The following is an 8,522-nucleotide window of genomic DNA, read 5'->3' as shown; positions in this document are numbered from 1 at the left end:
ATTTAATTAGAATTTATCTGTATACTCCCCTCCATTCTCCACCCAAATTTGAATTTTTCTCCATGTTCTTCTGGACATCTTCTTCCATGTTGAGGGTTGGAAGTCATAAAAGCAGCCCCTGACAGCTGTTTTGAGGTCTTCAACTGTTGTTAGGTGGAGATGAGAAATTTCCTCTTTCACAATGCCCCAAAGCAAGTTGTCACATATTGTTAAGTTCAGACTTCGAGGAGGCCACACTATCTCAGATTCACGTCCAATCCATCATCCACTAAATTTGTCATTGAGATATTCTCTAACTGTGAGAGCATAATGTTCTGGTGCACCATCTTGTTTCAGGATAGCTGTTGCCTCGAGACCTCTCTCACACAGTTGTGGAACAAACCACGTCTGAAGCATGTTCAAACAAGCAGTGTGATTGACACTTGTATCGAAAAATATGGCCCTATCAAGTGATCTTCTGAAATTGCTGCCCACATCATGACATGAGGAGGATGCTGTTCAATTCCCTCATAAAAATGAGGATTTTCTTTGCACCAAAAATAAACATTCCTGGATCGATTGTTGAGGCAAATAGCACACTCATCCGAAAAAATTACGCTTCGTCTTGATTTAATGGTGGGAAATCACTGCAGAAGAGCCTCACAAGCGACCTCACGAGTGCCAAGTCTCTATCGCATTGCTCATTAACACATCCTGGAAGCTGTACCTGGAAGAAAAATAAAGCAAATAGGTAACGGAGGACACACTATTATGCAGAGGGACATTGTGGCTGCCCTGTACAGATACATTCAAAGTACACCTCCCCAATGCCAAATAAAGAAATAACATCCTCCAGCACGGCATTGCCGGGGCGCCTCTCGTGCCGGCGATACCGCTGTGCAAACATAGAGGGTATTGGGAGGGAGTGGTGTACAATAATTGATTCATTAATTGCGTAATTAAAATCATTAAATAATCGTAAAAAAATTTCTTAATCAATTGGCTAATAACATGATAGTGATGCCCAGTCTCCTCGGGCAATAATGGTATTCTCCTTTCTATGGCTGGTACACACGGGTAACTGTGTGGTATAGACGGGGTTCGCCACTCCTCTCCATCTAGCATACCTCAACCACCAGTGTTTCATCCGAATCTGTAACTTTTTTTAAATTAATGAAATTCAAATTTAAATTCAAATTTAAATTCAGTGACCAGATATGCAAATCCTCTTAAAATTTCAAGTCAATCGGATGAAAATTGAGAATTTTATAAATTTGGCCGATGTTGGCCTTTTGGCCTATGTTGACCTTTTGGCCTATGTTAACCTTTTGGCCTATGTTGACCTAAATATAATTGGTGATTGAATTCAGTGACCAGATATGCAAATCTTTTTCAAATTTCAACTCAATCAGATGAAAATTGAGGATTTTAGAAATGTGACAAGGTTGGTGACGTTTTGCCTATGTTGACCTATTGACCTTTTGACCCTAAAAGCAATAGGCTTCTTGTTTATGACCAACTCTACCATTTGGCGAAGTTTCGTGAAGATCGGTTGAAAATTGTGAACTGTAGGCGACTGACATACAGACAGACAGACAACCAGACAGAATAACGCACAAGACCAACCAATATACTTGAAATATACGATATGATTTTCGCAAGTAACAAGAAACCGGAGTGAAAACCGAGTACTCCCTTACAGCGTGCATCATCGCCGGGCCCCCTTCGGTGCCAGGTGATGACGTCATGCAGCGCCCGGAGATGTAATAGGAAAGGAGCGGTGTACAAAAACAAGAAAGACATCATGCAGAGCACGATACCTGCAAAATCCACTCCTCCCCAAAATACAAAGTTGCCATGGATACATCATATTGTCCATTTCACTAAGATTAAAATTGACGATCTTAATCAAAGCTTGGGTCAATCGGATTAAAATTGATGATTTTTCAGATGAAAATTAATATTAGAAGTTTGACCTTGAGTTCACCTTTGACCTTTTGACCTCAAAAATAGTTGGTTTCCCAATTCACTGATGCACTATGTAATTGCTGTTTAATGTTCAAGTTAATAGGATGAAAAGTGATGATTTTTCAGATGGAAATTAATGATTTTTGAAGTTTGACCTTGAGTTTACCTTTGACCTTTTGACCTCAATGACTGACTCATTGGCTGACTCCCTCACTCACTCACTACCTCACTCACTCTCTCACTGACTCACTCACTCACTGACTCAGGGTCACTTACTCAGGGATTAGTTCAGGTGAGATTAAAAACGAAGAAAGCCTGCACATGACCGTATTCACCCAATTGTTTTTCATTCCCCCCAAAATGCTTAGAAAATTTGGGCTGGAATTTATTTCATATTTTGACGTGATATGATCTGTATTTTCAACGAAATAATTATCTATTTATCCTCCTTCATGAGAGATTTTCAAATCATTGCAACCGAGAAGACCAACAACATTAGACAGCAAATCATTACTCCACCATGGCGTAGCGTTGCGTGTTCAATTGAGATCCTAATTAATAATGCAAAAGTGCAAAACGAATTGGTGAAATCGTGCATACACTGTTGTAGTTTAAAATTTCCTCTTCCAGAAAACATTAACACCACAGTTCTGTTGTACACGAGTAATTATTGCTGTGAACAATCGAATAAATGTGCTGATGCACAATGCAAATCCTACACTGACTACATATAATGCAAATCCTATTGAAACATAGCAATGATCTTAATCTTTCAACACCAATCAGGAGTGAGATTACATACATCCTCACCAAGATGTTGGTTGTACCTTTAATCCAATATGGCAGTGATTTGAGGTTGAGGCGGAGACTTGACGGCTTGAGGAAGAATCTTCAATACAAATACCTACGGTTCTGGCCCGGGGGTAAAATGCGGCATAGGTTACCATAGTTGTTTCATACTGCATGTGAGGTACGGTAGTGTAATGTAATTCCTGTAATTAATAAAAAGTGTCGGCACGTGTTTAGAAAGATCTAGTCGCCCCGCCCAAGTGTCTGTATTTACACCCCATATTTCCCCTATTCCTGCATTCCTGAACCTTCCCCGTTGTAATATATCCTTATGTGGTCTTTCTCCTTGAGTTTGCGGCCTACAAGCACAGATTGTGAGGTCAGCCTGAGAACAGGAGATACACCACAGTGAAGGCCACATTTGGATATCTGATATCTCAAGGCCAATGACTGGCTCCTTTTACGTGGGGTCCTAAATCATCTTAGTGGACTAACTGTAGGGTTTTAGGGGTATTAAGGGTTTATGGGTATTAAGGGTCTTGGGGTTATAAAGGGTCAAAGGGGTCTTATAGGTTAAAAGGGTTTTAGGGGTCTAAAGGGTCTTTGGGTTACAAAAGATCTTAGGAGTTTTGAGGGCTCTTAGGGGTCTAGAGGGTCTTATGTTTATAGAGAGCCTTTGGAGTACTAAGGGTGTTAGGGGTTTAAAGTGCCTTAGGGGTCAAGGGGGTCTTAGGGTATGAAGACTTTTAGGTGTCTAAAGGGTCTTAAGTGTATTAAGATATTTGATTATTGAGGGTATTAGGGGTCTTAAAGGGTATTGGGGGGTCATAAGGGTATTTGGGGTATTAGAGATCTTAAAGGGTATTGGGGGATCTTCAAGGGTCTTAGGAGTCTAAGGGGTCTTTGGGTTTAAACGGTTTGGAGGATTTTAGGGGTCTTAAAACGTTCTATGGGTATTTCAGTCTTGTGGATCTTAAGGGTATTATGGGTATTGGGAGTCTTAGGTGTCTTAAAGGGTCTAGGGCATCTTAAACGTCTTCAAGGTCTCAAAGCGACTTGGGGACCATGGGGATCTTAAGTCGTCTTGAAGAGTTTAAAGTGTCTTAGAGGTGTTAAGGGTCTGTTGGTGTTATGGGTCTTAGGGATGTTGAGGGCCTTAGGGGGTCTTGGTGTTATAAAGGGTCTTAAGGGCATTGGAGGACTTGCGGTTCTAAACGGTCTTTGGGTATTAAGGGATATTCGGAGTGTCAAGTGGTCTAAAGGTATAGAGGGATCTGGAACTGAAACGCACGGATGCATGCACGGACCCACGGACGGACGCACACACAGCTCCTTTTATAGTATATATTTGTTACAGTTGTGATCGCCTTTTTACAGCATGTTCTTCTTCTCCCCTCCTCCATTTTTCTTGTAATAAATCTTTGCATGTAAATGGGAACTTGTGTGTAGTCATTGGGAGCTGTGACAAACCCATTCATGTATTCTCCTCCACTGCTTGACTTTTGGTTCTGTTTACATATAGGTCTGATGGATAGGTCTATACTACATATACTACATATAGGTCTGATGGATAGGCTTGAACATAGACTGGAGATGGAGGCATCAGGAATACATGGAGAAATATATACAATATGGATACCACAATATGGAGTGGAGGCTTTAGGCATAGGTTGAGAGATGGACTTGAGATGAAGGCTTTTTGTATACAGAGTCAAGGCTCATGGAAGAGCGAGAACACAGAACGGATCAGAACAGAACATGACAAAGGAACAGCGGAAAGAGAAGTGGGAAATGCCAACAGCAGGGCCGACGGAGAAAATGGACCAGAGACAGACAAACAAGGATTGCGGGTAACGATGAGGGGTAAAGGAGAATGCATGTGGTGGACAAGATGGACAGAGAAGATTGGACATGACAAAGGAACAAGATGGATTTGGGGGGGGGGGGGGGGAGGTTGGGGTTAATGGGTGTACAAAGAATCATGGTTTTGGTTGTGGGATGATCTGAGATGGTGGTGAACAGCTGTCTTGAAGACCTGGAGGGAGGGATGAGATTGAAGAGCGTATGGAAGTCGGTTCCACGGGTGGGAAAAAAGAGGAACAGATGAGTGGAGGTGAGCAGTGATTCTGGATTTTGGGAGTTTTACTAAAATGGATTAAGCGATGGCAAAAATATAGCCCCACAGACTCAGGTTCATCGTGGGCTTGAGGGAGAGAACTGAGGGAGAGGTATTTTTGTTGTTGTTTTGTATACACTAGTACACCCACTCCCTATGGGAGTGCCAAGAAGGGTCATGTTATTATGCTCTCTGAGGTACTGTATGTAGATTATAGTAGATCTAGGCTATGATCTGTCAGCCTGTGGTGGACGTGATAAGCATATACTGCCTCACGGATGTCGGGATTCCTCCAAATTTCTTTCTGTTTGGTGTTAAAAAGCAGTAGCCACTATTTTAAGAGGTAATCATAAGTGTTTGTGAGTTATAATATTTTTTACTTCCGGTAGGTGCGCGCCCCACAATACGCCATGATAAGCTATTTATACACGTTAACACAGCGTTTGTCCAAGGAGGAAAAGCTCCTTGGAGAGGGTGGTATTATTACTATTAGTGTTAATATTGCTTGGTAATAACATTAATATTATGCTTTTATCATTGTTCGTGTTATTACACTCGCCAGAGGAGAGGGTATTGCATTTCAGTCTGTTTGTTACTTGCCAGAATCGATTCCGGCAAGTATGTTGGTTGGTTGGTTTGTCTATTTGTCTGTCTGTCTGTTTGTGCGCAGTACTACGTCTACATCATTGCACATAGAATCGCCATACTTTACACACATATTTGTCTTGCCCTGGAATAGACTGTGCCCAATTTTTAACTCTCTAGGCCCAAGGCCTCCATTATGACGTTGTAGCGGTTGCCGCTGAACATACACAATCGCCTTACACCGGCCGAGGACGCAACCATGGAGCGATCGCTGTGCCGGGCTTGCCCAGACCGCCCGGAGACGCTCAGTCTCGCCTTTCCCGGGCATGCCCGGACTCGCCTTTCCCGGGCTCGCCCGGCCCGTCCGGCGACACCCAGTCTTGCCGTTCCCGGGCATGTCCAGGCACGCCCGGCCCGTCCGGCGACACCCAGTCTCGCCGTTCCCGGGCATGTCCAGACTCGCCCAGGTCTCCCGGACACGCCCAGTCGCGACTTTTAAGGGCAAACGCTCCGGCATGAGATATTCGAGTGCTTGTATATAATGCTGCCCGATAAACGGGCTTTTCAGTTTACCCGAGTTGATTTGATGGAATAAAGAAACTCGGACGAATTCCAGCTTTTTGTCGCGTCCATTCTTTCGATTTGAGTTGGAGCATAGCTCCTTCATTGGTGACCTACCGACATGGACACGGCAGTTGCCCTCAAACTGCCTACCTTCTGGGAGGCTCACGCGGCGGTTTGCTTCGCCCAGGCGGACTCCCAGTTCGCCCTGCGAGGCATCACCGCCGACGACACCCGCTTCCATCATGTGGTAGCAGCACTCGGCTCAGCCACCGCGGCCCGCGCCCTCAGCCTCCTCCAGCACCCGCCAGCCGCTGACAAGTACGGCGCGATCAAGAAGCTCCTCCTCGATGCTTTCGCGCTCTCATCGGCGGAACGCGCACGGCGCCTGCTCGACCTGCCCGAGCTCGGCGACGCGCGCCCGCCCGAGCGAATGGATTACATGCTCTCGTTGCTCGGGGAGCACGCCCCGGATTTTCTTTTTCAAGAGCTGTCCTCCATCAGCTGCCTAACCAGGTACGCCTCGCCCTGGCAAGCATGCAGATCACGGATCCCCGCGCCCTCGCCAGGGAAGCCGACAAGATCTCCTCGGCAGGCCAACGCATCGGGGCAGCGACCTGGAGCCCGCCGCCGTCCGAAGCAACGCCCATGGCGCCCGAGCACCTGGCACGGTCGACGGCCGAACTGCCGGCGCAATTGGCGGCCGCTACGCCGCGCCGACCACCTCCAACACGACGACCGGGGCCTCCACCTGACCAGGCGTGGTGTTACTACCATGCCAGGTTCGGACAAAAGGCCCGGACATGCCGACCCCCGTGCACTTTCGGCAAGTCGGGAAACGGCCGGGCCGGCATTCAATACCAGCCATGAGTGCCGGCCACACGGGCAACTTACTTTTTATCAGGGACAAAGCGTCCGGACGGCGCTTCCTATGTGACACCGGCGCCCAACTGAGTGTCATACCCGCCTCCGATCAGGACAGGCAGTCCGTGGTTTGCGGCCCCTCCTTGGTGGCGGCCAACGGATCGGCCATCCGCACCTTCGGCCCGCGCAACGTCACCCTCTGCTTCGGCAGCCAGCGCTTTCATTGGACTTTTGTGACCGCAAGCATGCCCATGGCTCTGCTGGGCGCCGACTTCCTCTGCGCACACGGGCTGCTGATTGACGTCAAACGGCGTCGCCTCGTCAACGCCGAGACCTTCAGCTCCCTGGCATGCACGTTGAGCAGCTCCGTGCCGACCGAGCTAGCATGCGCCCTCCCGGCGGCGAATGAGTTTGCTTGCCTGCTCGCGGAGTTCCCGGCCCTCACGCGGCCGACGTTTTCGGCCGTCGCGGTACGACATGGTATCGAGCACCACATACCAACCACCATCCCGCCGGTCTACGCCAGAGCCCGCCGCCTCGACCCAGCCAAGCTCGCCATGGCCAAAGCCGAGTTCGACGCTTTGGAACACCTCGGCATCGTGCGGCGCTCCGATAGCGCGTGGGCTTCGCCACTACACATCGTACCGAAGCCGGGGGGCGGCTGGCGCCCATGTGGCGACTACCGCCGCCTTAACAAAGTTACCACCCCCGACAGGTATCCGATCCCGCACATTCAAGACTTCTCCGCCCGTTTGGCAGGACGGGTCATTTTTTCGAAGATCGATTTGATACGGGGATACCACCAGGTACCTGTCAGGCCGGCCGACGTCCCCAAAACGGCCGTCATCACGCCGTTCGGCTTATTCGAATTCCTTCGAATGCCATTCGGCCTCAAGAACATGGCTCAGGCGTTCCAGCGCTTGATGGACGGTGTGCTGCGCGACCTGCCGTTCCTCTTCGTCTACCTGGACGACATCCTCGTCGCCAGCGCGTCCTGGGCCGAGCACCTCCTCCACCTCCGAACACTGTTCGGGCGCCTCAGCGAGCACGGCCTAATCGTCAACCCGGCCAAATGCCACTTCGGCACGACGGCCGTTGATTTTTTGGGCCACCACATCACCAAGAACGGGGCCGTGCCACTGCCTACCAAGGTCGAGGCCATCACCGCGTTTCCGCGTCCCCGCTCCATCAAGACCCTGCAGGAGTTCCTCGGAATGGTGAATTTCTATCACCGCTTCGTGCCCCGCGCTGCTCAGCTCATGCGGCCCCTCTATGAAGCCTTCCGGGGCAAGCCGGCCAAACACGACGTCGTCTGGTCCGCAGCCATGAACGCGGCATTTACAAGCTCAAAGCGGGCCCTCGCCGACGCAACACTGCTCGCTCACCCGGTGCTCAACGCTCCCATCGCCCTCACCACGGATGCCTCCAACTACGCGGTGGGCACCGTACATGAGCAATGGGTGAACGGGGTTTGGCAGCCACTCGCTTTTTTCAGCCGGCAACTCCGGCGGAACGAGCTCAAATATAGCACGTTTGACCGCGAGCACCTCGGTCTACACCTGGCCGATCGCCATTTCCGCCACCTCCTGGAGGGCCGACCCTTCACGGCTTTCGTCGACAACCAGCCGTTGGTTTACGCAATGGCCAAAGTCATCGAGCC

The sequence above is a fragment of the Myxine glutinosa genome, chromosome 8, assembly GCF_964187855.1.
Source record: "Myxine glutinosa chromosome 8, kmMyxGlut1.1, whole genome shotgun sequence".
Taxonomy (NCBI): Eukaryota; Metazoa; Chordata; class Myxini; order Myxiniformes; family Myxinidae; genus Myxine; species Myxine glutinosa.
The sequence above is the reverse complement of the archived record's forward strand: the minus strand, read 5'-3'. Positions refer to the sequence as shown.